This window comes from Triturus cristatus, chromosome 12 (assembly GCF_964204655.1).
Source record: "Triturus cristatus chromosome 12, aTriCri1.1, whole genome shotgun sequence".
Lineage (NCBI taxonomy): Eukaryota > Metazoa > Chordata > Amphibia > Caudata > Salamandridae > Triturus > Triturus cristatus.
Window position 1 is genome coordinate 633079080 of NC_140595.1, and position 21347 is coordinate 633100426.

At 43.3% G+C, this 21347-nt stretch overlaps 1 protein-coding gene across 4 annotated transcripts in view; it reads right to left on the reverse strand.

Moving 5' to 3' along the window:
* Positions 1-7431, reverse strand: part of BANP (BTG3 associated nuclear protein) — a 973724-nt gene extending 966293 nt beyond the window's left edge. For 2 of the 4 annotated variants that reach the window (XM_085637629.1, XM_085637628.1), the window contains exon 1: positions 7271-7431. The gene's annotated coding sequence lies outside the window, so the exon portion shown is untranslated. The remainder of the gene's footprint in view (positions 1-7270) is intronic. The other 2 variants (XM_085637630.1, XM_085637631.1) reach the window with 2 other exon arrangements.
* Positions 7432-21347: the final 13916 nt, after the last annotated feature.

The following is a 21347-nucleotide window of genomic DNA, read 5'->3' on the forward strand; positions in this document are numbered from 1 at the left end:
TCGGTGGAGGATAGAAGTGCTATGCTAGCCAAAATGTCTGGGAGAGCATCAGCAAACTTGGAACAGAATCCAGGTGGTCTCCAATACTCCTGAGAAGGTGCAGGTGGGTGACATTTCAGGAATGGGTAGGGAGTTGGACACATGTCTGTAGGAATCTTTTAAGATTATTGCGATGCCGCAGAGCATTTTATTTACATGATCTTTCCTGCAAATATAATACCCTGAAAGGAGTATTTGGTGTGGCGCTCTCATGAAGCCAAGTTTCCGTAAGGAAAATGGCATGTGAAAGTTCGTCCTCGATCAATCTTGATAGCTAAATTTTATGGCGAAGAAGGGACCTGCAATTAATCATGAAAATATTCCAACAACTGCTTTTCGTAGGAGTTCCGGACTGACTTCATTCGCTGTAACAAGAGAAAAAGTTGCACTTCAAGCAAAACAGTTGCCAGCTTTCTAGGCTTATAGCAGGGCAGAGGTGAAAGAGGCGTTGTGGTCTGAGTGTGTGCAACTGCTGGGAGGTGAATCCTACCAGCGTTCCTGGCCCCTAGTCCCATTCGGCCAACGGGCGTGTCTTAGTTGCGCCTTCGGCGCTCCTGCCCCCTCAGCCGTCATTTAAGGCTGAGTGCAATTCAACTGCTAAAGCGCTGACCTGACTGGCGTCTCTATGGTAGGAAAATGCTATTGCAAGTGCTCCCACGCTCTATGGCAGTTTTCTCCACTCCCCCTTCATTCTCAGTGCAAAGCAGCTAACTTTAAAAAGTGCTATTTTTTTAAACCAAAGCAGCAGATTTAAAATAACAAATTCCTTTTATAAAACACATTACCTAAAAATCAATTTGAACACATTGTCAGTTTTCACCCTTTATTAGTGTAGTCCTAGTCTCACCTGCGTGCCCCAGCTGTCATTAAAGTCGGAGGGCAATTCAACTGCTCCAGCACAGAACTGACTTGTTTCTTTATGGTAAGAAGTATGCTATTGTAAGTGCTCCTGTGCTCTATGGCAGTTTTCCTTACTCCCCCTTCGTTCTCAGTGTAAAGCAGGCAATTTAAAAAAGTGATTTTCTTTTTATAAACCTCTGTAATGCAGATTTAAAAAACAAATTCCTTGCTACTGATTGAACCATGGGCTAGGTTGTTGCTGTGAAGGCAGAACAACATGCACTGCCTTCATTATCCCTGCTTATCGACACTGGGTGTGAAGGGTCAAAAATCCTTGCCGTCTCTGGTCCCAAAGGGCAGTTGACTCTCCCTCAAAGCCACCCTACAACTTTTCCTGTAAACAAAGGTACTTTTGGATGTGCCGGAAGGGTAGGTGTTGCAGACAAAGATCCCGTCTGAAGTGAATATCGATAAGCCACTTAAGCGGGGGGTGTATTAATATACACACAGACAAGTTCTGAGAAAATTATTTCCTACTGCACACTCACCACCCTCCCACTAAGACCAGAATCGTGTACCAGCTTGTGTTGGGATGTTGGGGTTGAGAGCAGGGGGGTCACCATCCAGCCTCACCTTCATCAGTCAGTAGCTTCAACAGGAGGGCGGTGGGGGTTTACAGACCGGAAGCAGGATGGCCCGTAGGTACCAGCTCTCCATGGGGTCTGTGGAAAGTTGGTTGATGTGTGCTCTCTGTACACCTGGGGAGGGCGAGTGTGTTTCTAGGCACTTGCTGGAGGTAACTCCTCAAGCTTACCATAACTTTTTCCCACATACACTATCCATATATAAACTGCGTCCTTTTTCCTCTCCAACATTCTGGGGATTCTAAAAGTAGCCAGGGTTTGTGAATTCTGAAAATAGGCAAAGTATAGCTACATTTGGAGTGGGGGGGAGGGGGGGGGGGGGGAGAGTGCACTGCATAAAAGGGTGTGATTTTGTTCTGCAAAAAATGAAAATCAACAAGTTTTGCTGTGCTAAAATTACCACATTCCCAGCTTTCAAGAACATGAAAACCCAAATAAAAAACTACTTTTTTTAACCACCGTTTTGGCATTTTTCAAAGAGGAAGCCCATTGTTCTAATTTTTTATGCTCTCAGCCTACTTTCAGTTTGTGGTGGAAACCAGTGTGAAACCCATGGGTGATCCAGGAAAGGTATACATTTCTGAAAAGTAGGCAAAATTCCACATTCAGCAAAGGGTCACATATGTAGACCCCTCAAGGTTCCCCCAAACAAACTAACTTAAAATAAATAAATATTGAAAACAATTAGGAAGAAAGCCATTTGTGGCAATGGTTTTATTTTTCTTATGATGGCCAATTTACAAAAGCAATATACCATTATGTCAGCTGGACCCTTCTAGTTGCGGGGGACATGTAGGGTTTGTAGTTTCTCCAAGAACACAAATTACCCAGAGCAAACAACTGAGCTGTACCGTACAATGGTTTTTCAGTGTACTGAGTACAGACAAATTCTTGTCGTGAAACGTGGTTCTCAAGGAAACATATTTCTGAAATGGGTATAAGATATGGAATTTAGGAGCAGTAATTATCGGTACACCTCTAACTTTGTGGGCACCCGTACTATACACATGATTTAGAGGGTATTTTTCAAAAAGCATCATTTCTTACACACTGGCTTACATTTGGAAGACACACATGCAGGAAAATCCAATTGACAATAACAAATGTTCTACTATTCTTTGCCCTTGCAAGGGGACTCCTTTTGACCACAGTTTAATTCCTTTCTGTCGCCGGCACTTGGTACAACTTATCAGGTGGTGCAGTGTTTTTATCAGGTCAAATGGGGGCAAGGCTGGGTGGTTCAGCCTGGTTATAAAATTCATCCTAGAGTAAAGAATAAAGGCTCACCAACCTAGAAAAGAGTATTGTCTGCATGTATTAAGTTTTTAGTCTGCTTATCAACGCAGGCAATTTGCACATACAAAAGTTGTAAGATGAGCTTTGATTATAAATTCATGCAAATAGATAAGCCTCACTGTTTAGTGGTCCCTGGATTTCATTGGGTTATAGGCTAAAGACTCACTGGATAGCACTCTGCCAACTGAGCCCTTAACTGAGTGCTCTGTCAACTTAGAGCAAGCCCATCTCCTTTGTCCAAAATTGAAAAGCACGTATTCATAACTAAAATGTTCTGTATTTTCATAACAGTGAGGCTGATATTCAATGGTAGAGTTTAGCAACATGAATTGAGACTGGGTCCAGTCTCTTTAGTTCATGCTAGAGTTGGATGCTGTCGTCTGGATCTGTACCCTATTAAGCGCATACTTACAGTAAAGGGCACTTCCATAGGCCAATATGAAAGAAACTACAACCAGGATAAACAGTTGAAATCCTTGAGATTAAGGAACAAAGTATGTTGATTAAGGTTCCCATTAAAAAGAAGCAATTTAATTCAGGTAGGATAGTTCAATGCTGAGTCCCTGCTGCATCAAGGGGCCCTGTTGTTCCATCATTGAAAATAAAATCAGTGTAGCACATAACCTACTTTGGGGGTGCCTTTTCTCACCAATGTCAGCAAGATCCTGATGCTGTGGAACTGGTCACAAGCTTATAGCAACATGTGGCTACACGTGGAGGCTGAAGACCACCAAGATTGCTGAAAATACATCAATGCACTTACCATGTCTGCAAATGTGTATACTTTGTTAGAAGGAATCTCGTCATTTTTCCTAGTTTTTAAAAAGGTGACTTGTCACAATCTATTTTCTAACAAAAACCCAGGAAACTTTCAGCAAACTTTTGCTAAAGAGGAAAATAAGTCAAATGCACTTGCATGAAATGATAGACTCCTAGATTATTTCATGGGCATCATGCACCCTACCATTGTGCAGGCAGTGTATGCAGAGTTATCTTGCAAACTGAGCATCATTCCCACAAGCTTTTGAATCCTGCTGCTTAAACAGCACCATCGAAGAGTGTATAAACAGTTACAACAGAAGGGGCGCCTGCCCTGGCACCACAATACCCCAATAAAGGTATGGTTCTGGCCACATCACTACTGCACTAAAGAAACTAATCGCTGCTCACTGTGCCTTTCAACTGCCACAGTCTAATAAATTAAGTATAGTGTCCAGAAGCAAGTGTGAGGGGGAGAGTGGGGTTGACTCTGGACAGCAACCAACTGAAATATTCAACAGCCACGGTTTTATATTGATTTAGTCGGTTTGTATAGTATCAATCCATCACACTTCATGGCCCTTTAATGGTGGGTAGGGATTTAGCTTAGGATAAGACATTTGTTTAATGAGGCACATTCTGTTGTAGAGGGGACATTCGTTCTTTGAAGGTTTTGCAAACTCCTGAAGCGCACTTGTCAAGCAATCAAATGTCTGATTCAACCAGATATTGCCAACTGCAGAATGTCAGAGCTGCAGGGGGTCCTAGCTAATCACAAGTTGTGTACTGCAGAGGTTCCTAGCTTACAGCATATTGTGATCTCAACACCCCTGCAGAGTTGGGGGGGGGGGGGGGGGGGGGAGGGCATGAACACCCAGCAGTTACCATCAGGTCACTTTCCTAAACAGGCACTCGCAAAGCAAGTAGATCTCATCTACAAGAGTTACTATCAGTCAATTTTCTCTAGCTGCATTTGGCTTTTATAACTTTTAGCAGCGCTACTGCACAGCATGGCTTTAAAAAGCATTGACAAAGCAGATGGCTCAAAGGCAAGACCTATTGGTCTTACATGCAATTACTCTGTAACCCAGCACTCTTATGGGTCAGGTAGGATTACATCACTTCGGATTCTGTAGAGCACACAATACAACCCACTCCTGCAACAATACACCATGCCATAAATAGCTTAGAGAATATACCCAATCAATTTACACAACGGCAACACATCACACAAGGCCACCTCATCAGACCACACTATGCCACTGCTACTTCATAGCACTAGTCAGGTATAAACCACAGTGAGTGCCTAGGGCAGAAATTTGAGAAGTAGATCGGGATACCGGGGGGAAATTGGCTCTCTGGTTGCAAAGAATCCTATGTGTAATGAGACTTGTGGACGGGAAAAAGTGGGGTATGGAAAGGAACCATGAAAGTGGCTATATTAAAAATAAACCCCTAACCCTTGGAAAACCAATAGTCTGGCTTTAAAGGTGATGGTGGGTGTGATGGGTAGTGGTGCGATGTGCGGTAGTAATGGCAATGATGGCAAATATAATAGGGAGGCACTACATTGTCAAGATGTCTAAGTTATACAGTAGCACTGTAGAACCTTTTCATAGCGGTTTCCAGGTAAGGCCGATGGCAGGCAGTCTGCATACAAAATCAGTTGCCCAGTGTGCGCATCAGAAGAGCTACCAGGCTTTGAAGGAAAACAAATATAGGTTTATTTTTTTTTTTTGAAGGAGCTAGACAAACAGGTCACTGGAACTGGTGCACGCAGACGAGGCAGAACAGAAGTCAGGACCACTAAGAGCCGCAGTAAAACACTCACAAGAAGGCAGAGCAGAAGCCTAAATACCATGAGCCATTGTAACAAAGGGTGGTGGAACAAATGGCTTATGAGTAGCTTCTCTGAAATTATATATATATATATATATATATATATATATATATATTTATTTTTTTAAACAAAAGTCCATCTCTAAACGGAACTTAAAAAAAAATTCAAAAAGAAACAAGGCACCCTGAATACGAACGATATGGGGACAGATCAAAATGCAGAAGGTAACATGAAGACTGAGTTGTACACCGTGACAGGAAATCGAGGAGGCAAAAAAAAAACCAAGAATGACATACTCCAACAGTTTTTACAAGGCTGGATGTCTGACAAAATGTGAAGACTTACAGAAAACCTACAGTAAAGTGCTTCCACCACAAAATCAATAGAACACTTCTTAGTCATAAGAGACAAAATCCTTTACTCGGTCTGGGTGGAGGTTACACGAAGCAAACTCTGCAACCACTGCTGTATGGCTAACACGCCGTAAGGGCACATATCTACACACAGCTACGGTACACAGCTACGGTAAGTCAACAACACAAACACTCTGGAGGACCTCTGTTACCAAAACTCACATCACAGCCTTCCATCTTCCTCAAAGAGCTTAATAAAACCGATACTGGGTGGAATGGAGGGCTGTCAGTGCAGCAACCGAGAGCACAGATGATCTTTGGGGGTAGCGAAAATGAAATGCATAGAAGTAACTCAGTCTGGAGGGGACGGAGCAACATGGAGGGCATAGGACAAGGGAGAAAAACCATCAGGCTGGAGAGATCATCAACACGAAGGATGCGGGAAATAATTTTAATAGTGAAGTAGCACACGAGGAAGCGCAAGAAAGCACATCCAGTCACACTCAGTGCTGAAAAAAAACTAAAATAGTTCCCTGAATATGTTCTAAGAAAGGATACAAATACACCAATCAAAAGTATTGTTAATAAAAGCTACGCTTCGGGGAGGGAAAGCTATGGTTAAAAAAGCAAGCAATGAGAGTGACAAAAATCAACCGATGGTCGGCTGGCTCTTAAGACCACTTTAAGTTTTTGGTACACCCCACAAGCAGTCTTTCCACAATAGAGGTCTGTAGGGGGAACTCTAATAATGTTTAGTGGTTGGTTTTAAAGCCCTGCATTAAGACACACATTCTAACTTCTGGAATTATAGAATTAGACGCAAACGTCCTGGCTACCAACACAAAATTGTAGCGCCTATTAAAACGATTGAAACATCAATTTCTACAATAAATACTTAGGCGTCCATTAACTACACTAGGAGTTAACTTTGCTCACTTGGGAAAAAAAAGCTGGAGCCACCGACACAGGCTGCGAGGGTCAGGCAGCGAGCCACAGGAGGACAGGTGGACCATGCAGTGCCCTTGTAATAAGAACGGACGTAATAATGAAAGAAACCGATCAAAAGGCAAGTAAGTACGTCTCAGTCACTAGGAGAAAGTGTGGCCAGTAAGCATACCGACACGAGGGCACGACGTCCTACACTAGGAACCTAGCTACACACATCGAGTCCCTCGATACAATTAAAAAATGTAGTAAAACTACCACTTCACATAGCACCGAAGTCTTCAAGAACAAATTCCAGGAGAAAATATAGCCACGCAGTCAGCAGTAAGAACACCACCATGCATCCATGTCAAGGCCGCGCACCATGCGCGGTACTCCAGCCCTTAAAAAAAACCTGCGTACCACTCCCGAAATGGAGATTCCCCACACACTAGCCGCCCGGGCGGGAAAGACTGTCCCTAAAAAAGGCATAAACGTTCCTGGGCCCCTATGCGCACGACCCTTCATCTGCGAACCCAGGAGACTATCTGGGAAGCAGTGCAGCTTTCAATTACCGTGAGCGGCACCAGTTCTCGTGGTATTTCCCTGCCGCGGTGATACCGTCCGTCCTCGCGAGAGATCCTGGGCCGCCCTCTTTTTTTGATGAAGCTCAAGCCACGGCTCAGCCGAGACCAGGCCGAGCCGCGCAGGCGCACAAGAGAGCGGTAGGGCGTCTGTCTGCGTGATGTCACCACGCCTGTTAGAAAGAGGTGGGGGTGCCAATATGGCGCTCGTAAGAGAGCTGAAGCTGGCCAGTGTTGCTGTTAAGGAGTCTAAAAAGAGCTAGAATGGTAACTTTGTATTGAGATTACCCAACAGAGACGCCATGCTGTTCTTGTAGAAGACGCCAAGGAAAGCATTTTACTTTACGATTTCTTTTTTTATTTGCAGTTTTATACAGCACAAACTCAACCCGAAGGTATTAGAGCGCTTTATATAAACACCACTTATATTTCACAGGGATACATGCATTTTCTTTTTTTTTGGTGGGGGACGGGTACGACTCAGGGAGATGTCGTTAATTGCCCTGAATCACAAGATCTTGAGCCAATGCTGAAACTCGAACCTGGATCCCCTGTTCCAAAGTTGGCACCCACCCCTCTCTTTAGGGAAATTACTTAGCTCATTATTTAAGTTGTCCATACTTTTCTATTCTTGCCATTGGCACTACTCTGTTTGCATTTGAATCTCAATATTGATAGTTTCTAGATAATTACCTGTTAGTAGGTTTGTTTATGAATTTCAATAAATAATAGACAAAACTAATTCAAAAGATGTGATAAATATTCAAGCTGTAATACCACTTACAGAAAAACCCTGCTAAGTGAAACTCGTCATGTGGTTAGGCAAAGGCATTCTGGCAATTTCCCGATTTTTTTATTTTAAATCTTCCACGTCCCTGTCCTAAAATGTTGACATGTATGCAAGTAAATAAGCCGCACAAAGGTAGGCAGCCTGATGTTTTTAATAGTATGCTTTACTGTCTGATACAGGCCCCACTTTAGCCAACCAGGAGGGATGCTGGGGCCTATGTGGGTGATGGCCCAGCCCCTATCTGGGCCCAATTCAGCCCTGTCAAGTTTCCCAGGTCCATGCGTGATATGCAGCTCGAGTCCAGGTTTTTTCTTTGAATTCTGAGACTTTTAGTCTTGCTTATGCCATTATAAAACAAAACTATACGTCCCAGAATTCAAAGAAAAAAAGTGTGGTCTGGATCAGCGCATCACGCATAGCCCAGAGAAACTTGACACCTATGCAATATAGAAATTGGTTGTAAAGATTAGCTTCTTTCCCTTGGCGCTACTGCAAATGGTTGGGTTCGTTGGGTGTGCCTTTCTCATATGTGATGCCGCTTCTCACGGCATCTGGTAATATTGAACTTGGAGAGGCTGGGAAATCATGTTGTGGCATACCTGTCAACTTGATAAGGAAAATAGAGAGTTGTCAACGTACCCGCTTTTTATTTCTGTTCACTTGCCTGACAAACAAAATGCCCATATCTGTCAAGTTATCAGATTTCTTATGTGTGACATTTTCATGGTTTCAGTGTACTAATGAGTGTCAATAAATGCCCAAATGTCTGACACTTAGAGTCACCCTTTCTCTCACGTGTAAAATCAAGCAAGCAATGAAGTGCATAGAAAGTGATAAATATAAAAAATGACACTCTTTTGAGCAGTAGGGACTCCTCCCCATCACTGGCCACAAAAGACTGCGCTAGTATTCCAAATGCTGTAGGAGAGCTCTACATTATCACAACGCCCCCACCACAACCTGAGAAGCTCCTGGACTGTCCAATCATTACACTGGCAGCCTCTCAAATTCTGAAACCGCTGCCTCGTCCTCACTGTTGCCCTAAATTGCTGCTGCTTAGATGCCCCATCACACTTGAGAACATTGTGGTAGTAGTTGTAGTAAAGATGATGATAGATGTACTTTGTTGTTGCTCTGGGCAGGCCTGCGACAACAGGCTTCTGCTGCCTCAAGTTCTTGGAGTCACAGTCCATCCTGCTCTCCGGCAGAGCTGAGAAGCTGTAGACACAGTGCTGCTGGCAGTGGCTGGACTGGCCCAGTCATGCTTTTAAGTACTGACTTGTGCATGCCGGGATGGGCACAGAGCGCCCCTGGACCCACACAACAAACACACAACATAAACGGAGCATGAAGTGAGAAATTTGCTTCCTCTCATTCGGGGCCGGCAGGTAGGTCCCTGGCAGCAATGTATCTGGCCAGGTGTCTGGGGGGCTAGGAGGTCCCCTCCCCCTTCCCCCACCCCCCATCAAGACCTGAGATGCAGGCAGAGGCATAGCTGCCAGTCCCGGAAAAACAACATAATGCAGCCAGCACAAACCTCCTCCCCAATGTGAGCACCACTGTGAGGAGGTTGCTCACGGTGAGAGGTGCTAGTTCTCAGTCTGCTCGGGACATTGGCGGTGGGCACGGCAAGAAAAAACAAAGCTGCTGTGTGCTGCCTCACTCTGCCTGGGGGGGCAATCAGACACTGAGTGGTCACAGTGGCCTGGCACCTTGCCGGAAAACAACATGCAAGACACTGCCCCGCGATAGATATGAGGGCAATGTTTAGTCCGAATATGTTAATTTTTTAGCACACCAGTGACTACATGCTGAAAGAATTTATGGTGAAGCGCCCTCCCTACCTGGTAACATGTAATGAATTACGCCACACACAGAGCTCAGTATTACCCATCTTTGTTTCTTACAGTGTAACCGGTAAACTGGCATGTACTGCATCATGAATTTTATTAACCACACCCAATCACTTCACTCAACTACGGAGTCTGCGAGGGACCATAGGGGTCCCGCGCTCTATAATACACAAGACACTACACACGGTATGCCCAGAGACTGAGGCAGGGCTCAGATTGGTTGAGGTTCCAGCCTGTGCGGCACCTTATATTAAGAGTAACTGATCAGATGAAATTGTACTGTGAATGTCTAAATTAAACAAGAGGCACCAGTGCATTTTGTGAGACAGCATTCTCTCCCCTGGGCAGCACAGGACACTCACTGCCAGCACGCTTGTTGCTTACATGAAGTTCCACGTTGAGCACGCCTTGTTGGGTGGTCCAGGGGTTCCATAATGCACGACAAATGCATTTTACTGTGGTGATGTGGACACAAGCACTAAAATGTATTAGCATAGCCCCAGGGCTGAATGCCTCCATAGACATTAATGTAGGCACCAGCTTTTCACACCATATGAAGCCCTCTGAAAAAGTTTTCATTGCCCATGGACGTTATTGGGATTGCCCTTTTAAATGCCTGATTTCACCCTAATTTTCTGAGACAAAAGGTGGACAGATATGCCCTGGTGCCTCTTTTAGATGAGAGAGAAATGCTGCCAGTGCTAGAGTGGAACCCCTTAGGCGAGTGTTTTGAAAGTGACAGTGCTCATGGGAAAAGACCATGGTGGGAGCCCTGATGGATCACTGTGCACTGTGATGGTGAGTGCAGGATGTGCACTTCTGGTTCTAGGCTGCCTTGAAGCTGAGATGTTTTCATCTGCTAATGATTGGAGGCCTTCTTTGCGTCTGGTGCGGTAAGGAGACCACCCTGTCTCCCTCACCCTTTGTAGTTGAGAAGGTCACAACCTGCCAACATAACGAACCACTGAGGGAGTGACCACAAACTGGACTACTGCAACCTAAACCTATTTAGACTTTTAGCAGGAGAGTTAAAACAAGCATGGGCATAGCCAATAGGTCTCGCCTTTGGGACCTTATAAGTGTTTAGCCATGCAACAGTTGCATAACTAAATACTTATAAGGTCCCAAAAGCGAGACCTATTGGCTATGCCAAGCGGCCGTGCGGCCGCGAAAGTGAAAGTGATCGCGATCACGATCAAACATCAAAGCGGCCGTGCGGCCGCAAAAGTGAAAGTAACCGCGGTAAAGCGCGGCACGCGCGCCCGCGCACATGCACTGTAGCTCTAGGCTGGCCTGGTAGCACTTTTTGGAGCCCTCTCAATAAGTCTCGCCAGACCAGCGTATGGGCTGGGTCAGGCGAGACCTAAAAATGTGTAACCCAAGTATGATGCTATTTAATCTTGCATCATATGTTTTAATCCCATTGTTTACAACATATAATGTGATATGTATGTGTCATGATTCAACTGTTTCAGGTCACAGAGGAGTCAAAACCATGCTGGGGGTTGTTTTATGTTCATTTATATTTGTTTAGAATTTGTATATATCACTACTAGACCCTAATGTATTGGTTAAAAGAAACAGCTAGCAAACACTGACCAGCAAAGTAATACATAGGCAAGAACAGTAACTCAAGATCCATAATGTGGGAGAGAAAGAACATTTACACTCTGAAGGGGAGGATGAGGATCGATAAGATGTGTGGGAAGAGGGTGGGGTAGGATGACAGAGGCACAAGGTAGGGAGAAGATAAAGTCATAAGGGAAGAGGTAGAAAATGAGCTGGGAAGAGAGAGAGGAGAAGAAGTGCCAGAAAAAGGAGTGAGACGGTAGCAGGGGACAAGGAGCAGGATGCAGATGAAGAATAAGGGAAAAGTAGAAATGACCCAATGAGGGTGTGGGGAGAGGGAGAAGGAGAGGGAGAGGGAATATCAGGAGAAAGTTGAAGTCAGAGGTGGAGGGCATGGAGTTGTACATAGAGGTTGGTAAGGGAGCGAAGGAGGAAGTATAGTATTGTATTGTAATCACATTCATATAGCCCTTGCTACCCCTGATGGGGGATTCAAAGCACTTTACATTGGGCATAACCTTGCTCTGGAAGTCAAAGTTAGTGATTCATCCATTGCTTATTATTTACTGTTGGCTTTTGGGATTCGTCTTGTGCTGTCAAGGAAACCATTCCATGCATTTATTCTACTTTCTGTGTGGTATATTAAATTAATAGGAGTTCTCTGTGATCATTATTGGGGGTAGGGATGTGAGTTCATGCAAATGGCTGCTGGGATTAATATGATGGGGAAGAAGTAAACATAGTAAATTCATTTTTATGCCCAAGAATGTGTTAAGTCTTGTCCGACTAGTGCTCGAAACTAGTTGGCTATCTGCAACGCTTAACAGCAGCACCAGAATCATGGCCTGCAATAGCTATTAATTTCATAACTAAACTTCTGTCTTTGAAAGGATATCAAGTTTTTCAGGTAATGGTTGATACTTTTTAAAAGATGGTTCATTTTTCTCCTCTATCCACATTACCTGCAGCTGAAGAGATGGTTAAATTGTTTTTGACAAAATTCTTTGGCCTTCGTGGCTTGTCGCACACTATAATTTCTGATGAAGGAACTCAATATCCGTCATGTTTTTCAAAGGTTCTTTGTAAGGTGCTAGGAATTGAGCAAGTGCTTTTTTGGGTTACCGCCCTCAGATCAATGAACAAACAGGGTTAACCATTAAGAGTCTTGAACAATATCTTCGTGGTTTGTTAATTCTTCCCAAGATGGCTGAGCCTCTTATTTATTTTATGATCTGATTTTTTTAATGCTAAGAAACAAAGGCAACCAGTCTGTAGCAGCCTGCACCATTGAACAGCCAAGTTGAAAGAATGTGCTTACAAGTTCTTTACTTTTTGTTCCTGGAACAAAGGTTTGGCTACATTCTTGCTTTCTGACTGCTCTTATTTTACCTGTGAACTTTCAACGACAAAATACTGGTTCCTTTCTCATTACTCATCAAAGCAGTCCTATGACATTTCACCTAAAAGTACCTTGTACCTGGGAAATTCATCCTGTTTTTCATACTTAACAGATGGAACCTTAGACCTCTCATAGTTATCATCATTCACCTTCTGAACCACCCCCATCATACTACAATGTCAATCTGAATATGAGGTTCAAGAACACTGTGATTCTTACATTTTCTGTGGTCGTCTTCAATTTTTGATTCATTGAAATGGATATCAACCAGCGAACGTTTGTGAAATAATACTTCTGCAGTCGCTGCCTAATTGGGGGTTGTTTTAGTGTCCAAGAGCTTCCAGAGGGGGGTAGTCTGTTACATCTACAGACAGAAATCACCTTAGAGCATCCGTGGTTCCTCAGAAGCAATGGCATGTTTTCTAGTTTTGCATCAGTAGACAGGAAGGAAGTGCACTTGGTGCATGAAGTATACGCTGTCTACGTCGCCCAGGATCACAGGCTTGTGTGGTGTAATAACAGTTGCGGATCCAGAAATGCTTTCATAGGAAGCAGGCTCCTCTGCCCATGGTTCAGGATGCCAGGCTGAGAGCTCAGAGCAGAGGTCTTCAAAAGTTTTTGCTCTGAGCCCCCTATTTGGCAAGGATTTGTGGAGAGGGAGGGTGAAGGATGATCGCAGGGGGCGGGAATCATGAGATCATTTCAGGGGTGCTTTTCTGTAGCTCGTAATCCACATTAAATGTGGGACTTATAAAAAAGCAACAGCATCAAACAAGAACAAAATTGACCAAAAACCCTACTCCACATAATTGCGATGCTGTGGGCCCCAATGCACTCCACTTGCTGCACTAATGATGGCTGTAGCCCTGAGAAGCAGGTTGTCTCCTCTTCTTTCACTCCTTCCCCACCATGTCTGACCATCACTTCCATCTCAAAACAAGTCTGGTCTCTTTCTGGGAGAAAATGTGCTTTTGCATGCTGCCTCCCTTTTCTGCGCAAAGGGCACCCTCCGCCCTAATGCTAGCAAGGAAAATGACACCCCATGCCCACTTTTTATTGTAAAACATTCAAAATTGTGATGCATTGGGCCCCTGGGCAAAAGCGGCACTGCACCTGTTTCACTAATGATAGCTACTGCTTTGCTATCGTCTCTGACTTTTGTTAATAACATGGGCTCCCATCTCACACCATCCCTCCCATCTCTCATCATCGCTCCCCCTCTCATCTCTCTGATGCCCAATTCAGAATTTTCTTCTGAAGTCATGTAATATTATTTAATTCCTGTTGGGGAATTTCTTCCTGGTGTCCAAGTTTTGAGATTCGTGATTTCTGGTGCTGTCTTGTTGACTTTTACATTTTTTTTCCACCTTTTACACTGCGTTAGTATGTTGACATCTTACATTACATTTACGCCGCATCTCTATGTTGAGCTTCACATTTCCCGTATATGTGGGATGGCTCTTTGGGTGCTAGTATGCATTTCTATGTTTAAGCCATTTTGACCTTACATGAGGGATGGTTTTTGAATTCCTCATTTATTTTGTTTGCCTGTGTGCCCTTTCGTAAGGGATGGCTAAATGGGTGCAAGTCCCATTTCTTTAGTTCACATTATAGATCTGTACATGAGGGGTGTATATATTGGGTTATAGTCCCATTTCTGCAGGTTACGTTACAAACCCTTACATGAGGGATGTCTAAATGGGTACAAGTCCCATTTCTACAGATCATGTTTCATGCCCCTACATGAGGGATGACTGGATGGTGTGTAAGATACCCTGTGCTACACGTTTCATTTCCTGCCTTTACATAAGGAGTGGCTGTATGGGTGGGAGTCACCCATTTTTACAGTGTTCACTACATGTCCTTACTTGAATGATGTTTGTTGTGTGTGAATGCCGCCTGTTGTTACAGGTTACTCTACTCTCCCTTGTTTGTGGGACGTTTGGTCGGGTGTATTTCACCCATTACTTCTACGTTAGGACATGTGTGTGATGGAGCAGGATATTGCGAAAGAAACCTGCTCAATCGAACACCCCTATAATACGTACTAATCGTGAGTAGTGTTAGAATGACTAATGTGCACATTTACACTACACATGGGAAGTTTGCTTTGCAATATGCATGAATTAACCCTAAACCATACATAAATAACCGGAAATGTAATAATATTATGTTTAGAATTATTTAAGAAGATTTGCATGGCAAGGCCGAATGTGTATGTAGTAAAAAGCATGATGTGTGTTGCTTTATCCTAATAAATAATGCAGATTTCCTGCTTATGCTATGCTAGGCTAACCGTTAATATGAAGTAGAGTTAAGGTGGGTGGTAAACAGTGAAAATACATTATCACATAATTAATAAATGTCTGTTTTCCGTACTTTTAGTAAATGGACGAGTCATCCATTTCCTTAAAGTTAGCCTAACAGAAGCCGGGTGGAGCTGGGAGCGCATGGGAACCATGTGACCACGTGACTGAACTGCTGTGCAAAGCTAAAAAAGTGTGACTTGTTGAAGGACAGAACATTGACAAGCGGCCAACGCCAGTGTAATCATGAGAACGGAACCTAAAGTTGTTGAATGTATTAAAATGTACAATAAATTGTTGCATGTGTACTCATGAGAGAGAAGGAGTATTGATGACCACGTGGGAAAGTATTTAGAACAATGGTGTAGTCAAAAGAAGATGATTTAATGGTGAGGTGACAATCCACCCCTATAATTCAGCCAATCCCGTAGCTAGAAAATGGGAACTTAGCAACTATAGTGAGACGAACATGTGTTTTTAGGGTATAAGAATAGGTGCTTTAGGGGTGTGGTTTTGAAGGAAGAAAGAAGGGAGAGACGTCGCGGGGTTGCATAGGCTGAGGTGTCCGAGTGAGGGATGAGCCGCTGATCGTCGGGTTGCAAAGAGGCCTAGCTGTTCCTGTCCTGTCTCTGTCCTGATTCTTGAGTCTTTGATCCCTGACTCTTGGTCTAGTGGTTCTCCCACTGCTACCTAAGCCTGGGTGGTAGGTTTCCCCTTACTGATCCTTTGGGTCTGTATTTGATCTAATTTAGCATTGCAGACTTAATTGTTGCAGTCGTATTTTTCTTGTCCCTGTATCTATTGTCTCTTCATCTATCCTTCCGAATTGTTATTTTAATAAACAATATATTTTATATATTTTATTTGCATCTAATGTCTCTTTATCTTTCCACTCTTTGCAACATATATTTTGAATTGATTGTTTCGTTTGTTGCAATGATTAGATTGTTACTCTCTCTCATGAGGATCTCCAGTATTTGAATTTATGAAAGAATTTATCGCATTGAGCATTTATTATTACTAGATAAAATTTGTTAAATCACAATAAGAGTCTGTGGTTATTTAGCCAGTTTCATGATTAATGTTCCCTTGAGAATTTCCATTGCCTTCAACTCTTCAACTAATAGATCCATTGACCAAGTAGATGAAAAGTCGATTATTATTTTGTTCAGATACGTGAATGTACAAAAATATTTAATTTTTGTGTCTGAGTAAAAAGGGTAAATTTAGGCAAAGTTAATAAACTTGACACCAGCGCATCAGGGATTTGGGTGAATGTGTATGGGCCAAAGTACGTGATTTATTGAATATTTATCCCTGATCAATTTATTGGGTTTGAGCTGGATCATGTATGTGTGTTCTAACAGTTCTAATTTAGCATTGCAGACTTAATTGTTGCAGTCGTATTTTTCTTGTCTCTGTATCTTTTGTCTCTTCATCTATGCCTCCAAATTGTTGTTTTAATAAACAATATATTTTATTTGCATCTAATGTCTCTTTATCTTTCCACTCTTTGTCTTTAATAAAATCATGATTTTCTACCCACCCAGCTGTGGAAGATCAGAATTTTATGGCAAGGCACGGAGGCCAATGTTATGCATGTTTAAAGCCTTGACATAATATTCCCTACTGGACAATCCACAGGCTTAAAATATTTTTTTTTAACACAGAATCAAATGACCAATCAGTCGTAGCTAAGATCCCTTTGATAAACCCCCACCCAAAAAGGGAGCTTTAGAAGCCATAGCCCCCCTAGCAGAATGGGCGCCAAAATTAGTCAGATCTATCCCCGCTTTTTCATGACCTCCTTGACCCAACGGGCTAAGGTAGGTGGGGAGACTGTCTTATGTGGGGTTCTGTAAGAAATTATCAATTGTGAATCCGCATTGCATCTCAAACATTCAGTCCTTCTCTCATACTCGCGTAAACATCTCACTACGCACAGTTTCCTACATTCTTCAAAGCTAGGGTAAAAAATAGTTTTAGACAACATTTTAGTTCTCTTTGAGATACTGAAGCAAACCACTTCCGGAACAAATCTACGCCCTGTAATTTTGAATGCTTTCATGCCTGAAACCCTTCTGAAAGAAATCATACATAACAACATAACAAACTTCAAAGAAAGAGCCCTTAAATCCAAGAATTGGTTCTCGCTTCAACTCATTAACTCCTTCAAAACAACATCCACATCCCAAAGGGAAGAATACTTAGCTCTTGGAGGTGCCTTAATTCTTACACTCCGCAAGAGCCTCCTAATTACATCATGTTGACCTATTGGTAAACTATCTACCAAATCATGACCTGCCGAAATAGCTGACCTACCAATGTTAACAGTACTGTAAAATTTCCGATCAAGAAAAACCTCAGTCAAGTAATTAACTACTTCCACCAGAGGTGCTGATACCGGATCCAGACTCCTCGAAGTACACCAACAAACCCATCTTCTCCAGGCCAACCTGTAGGCCTTTGATGTCCCTGGAGCCCATGACTCCTTAATGAGCTTTGAATCTTCCAATGATACGCCCAACATTTGCCAGGCTCTCCCGAAGCCAACCAAGCCATTAACCTTAAATGTCCCTGAAGAACCAACTTGGGAAAATCTCCTGAAGCGTTGGTAAACAATTCTGGGACATTCTGTAGAAGTACAGGGTCGGCAATCAACATTTCCATAACATCCGGATACCAAACTTGGGAGGTCCAAAAAGGGGCTATTAACACAATCTCTGCTCTTTCCTTTTTTACTTTCAACAAAACTCGCTGGAGCAGAGCAAAAGGAGGGAACGAATAACAGCGAGACATGTTACAAACCTGCAGAAAAGCATCCACCGCCTCTGAAGTTGGGTCCGGCTACCAACTGTAAATTCTGGGAGTCTGAACATTTACTCTGTTTCCAAAAAGATCCACCACCAGAGGGCCCCACTTCCTGTCTATCAATAAAAACATTTCCCTGTTCAGTCTCCAATCGCTGAAATCCTTCAACTGCCTTGAGTTCCAATCTGCTATGGTATTGCACACCCCAGGTAAGTATTGTGCTAGAATCATAATGTTTCTACTCAGACAAAAATGCCAAAACTCCTTTGCCAAACCTGCTAAAGCTTTCAAATGCGGACCCCCCAATTTGTTCACATATCTCACTGCAGAAATGTTGTCCATCTTTAAGAGAACACAACATTTCTCCTGATCCCTGACAAAGCTCCTTACCGCAAAAGACCCTGCCAACAACTCTAGGTAGTTGATGCGCATCTTTCTCCCCTGACCTGTCCATTTCCCTCCTGTTGTCAATGAGCCACATCTTGCTCCCCAGCCTTGAAGGCTGGCATCCGATTCTATAACCATGTCTGGGATTGGTCCGAACATTGCCCTTCCATTACACACCTCGAGATTTTCCAACCACCATGCTAGTTCCTCCTGCGCTTCCGAATCTATCTGAACTCTTAGTGAGTAACTCACCCCTTTGTGTAAATATAAAGTCTTTAGTCTCTGAAGTGCTCGATAATGTAAGGGACCCAGAAAAACTGCTTGAACGGAGACAGAAAGAAGCCCTAGAACTCTTGCTACCTGCCTTAAGGTCACCCATTCTCTTACAAACATTTTTCGCACTTCCCTGCGAATTCTCATCACCTTCTCCATCAGTAATCTCAACACACAGTCTAATGACCAAATCTGAAAGCCAGGAAAACAGTCTCCTGGGTGGGTACCAAACACGACTTCTTTCTGTTCACTACAAATCCCAAGTCCTCTATCACACGAACTGCCAAATTTGTGTGTTCCAGAGCCAGTTCCCTGCTCTCCGACATTATAAGAATATCGTCTAATTAAATTATCAACCTTACCCCCCTCATGGGTAACCATGCATTATCATCCGCATTACCTTTGTAAAACCAAGGGGCAGATGTCAAACTGGAGGGGAGGCTCCTGAATCTCCACATGGTCCCTTGCCTTTGAAATTTTAAAAGGTTTCCCTGATCGACACATACCGGAATAGTCAAATAAGCAACCTTTAAGTCTAGGCGAGTCAATTAATCCCCTTTCCTTAATATGTCTCCCAACATGTGAACACCCTCCATTTTGAAATGATTGTATTCCACCCATTTGTTTAGATCTTTCAGATTTATTACAGGCCTCATAGTCTTGTCCATCTTTTCCACAAGAAAAAGATTGCTTACAAACCCAACAAAAGAACATTCTGCTTCCTCAATGGCTCCTTTCTTTTCCAGCTCTTGAACCTCCTGACTTACCATTTCCTCTTGCTCTTTCCCAAATCTTAACAGAGCTGTCTGTCTTACCTGTACCAGATTTGCTACAAAGTCTATTCTGTAACCACTGACAGTTTGGAATACCCATGGATCGGAGGTTATTTCTTTCCACCTGTCTAAAAAATGGTCAAGTCTGCCACCCAACTTTTCCGGAATAGAGAAAAGGTCTTTTGTCAAACAGACCTTGAAATCTTTATCTTATCTCTTCTCTAAAACAACCTCTTCTCCTTTGCCTCTGAGGGTAGAATCCGGGAGTGTAGCTTCCAGATTGAAAACCACTTGATCTGAAACCACGGGAAAAGGAACCTCATGAAATTCCAACAACTCGGCCAGGAATCAACCCCGCATTCTCCCAGCCATTCCAAAAACCTTCCTTATGTCTTTTTGGACCTTTTGGATTGAGTTAAAGGCTCCTGCATACCGAGCCGTCTCTTTCACGAACTCCTCACCAAAGAGCAAACCATTAGCCTCATGACCCGACTCTTTACATGCTAGCTCCTCTAACTTAGGGTCAATTTTCATGAGCAAACTCTTCCTTCTCTCAATACACAAAGAAGCTTTGGCATTGCCCAACAAGCATACAGCTCTTTGTATCCACTGCCGTAGCTCCTCAGTATTAACTGTACCTTCCTGCAGATATGCTTCCTCACACAAATCAAATATTTTTGTCAACGGACCAAAAACATCAAGAAGGCGGTCTTGGCACCCCTTCAAACCTTTATCGAGTCCCCTTCTTGGGTCTCTCCCCAGTTTATTTAAAAATGTCAACGTTTTGGCATCCAATTCATGGGTGTAAGCCACCTTATTTGCTAAAGAGGGTCCAGGACACTCTGACCTTAGTCTAGTCTTAACTTCTTTAGGCATTTCTTTCCTAATCCAGTATTCAACATACTGTTCAACATGTTTGGCTGGAACCCATTGAGGAGACAGTGGATGCTGTATAGTGTTAGGGTCAAACATGAGTTCCCCTAATGGATCCATGACCTGATCCAAAATGCTTTCATCATTCTCTTTTTTAACTTTCTTCCTCTTAACGTTCTCCTCATCCGAGTATTCAAAATCTGATGAGCATGAGATAATGATGTCCCCACTACTTGAGGACTGATCGCAGATGATAGTCCTGCGATCCCCTTTAGCAGCCTTTATAGCCTGATCTTTTAACTCCTTATGAGTTCTCTTTCCCATGCCTTTCAAAATGAAGGCCCCTTTCCCTTTCCTCTCCTTGTTCTTCCCCAGATATTTTCTCTTTTGGGTAACCTTCATTCCACTTCCACTTGCTGTGGTCCCATCCAAAACCTCATCAACAGACCAGATTGCTCATCATTATTTTGTTAACAAATCTGCCCTCTAGCTTACCAATACAATCATCCAACTTTTCAACTAGTTGTGGAGCCAGGGCAGACACAGCCTTATCAACGAACTCCTTAACTCTTACTTCAACAGCATCACCATTCTCATTATTGTGCTCCATTATCTAATGACTATTAAACTCTTCAAATGAGTTATAAAATAATCAAATTCCACTCAAACCTCCATAAAACTAGTTAAAAAATCACTTTCCGGAGGAGGAGCCAAGATGGCGACCGGGACGGCAGCGTAGGCTCCCGGCTCCGTGAACCTCCGCATCCCGCACAGATATCCTGCATGAGATCCTTAGCCTGCGCTATATGCCCGTGTTGGTGAATGAGAGCGGCAACCGATCGCGTGACTCCGAAGTTTCTGGCGGCGGTATCGCCGGAGAAATGTCCATTTGAAGTTTGCGGCCTGTGCAACCCTGGAACCGGGACCTCGAGTGGATAACATGGCCGGGCGGCTGTTCAACAACAGCGGCCTTTGGTGACTGGGTGGAGTCGGACTAACCGGAGCGGTGCGAATATCGGCCTACATTTCGCCGT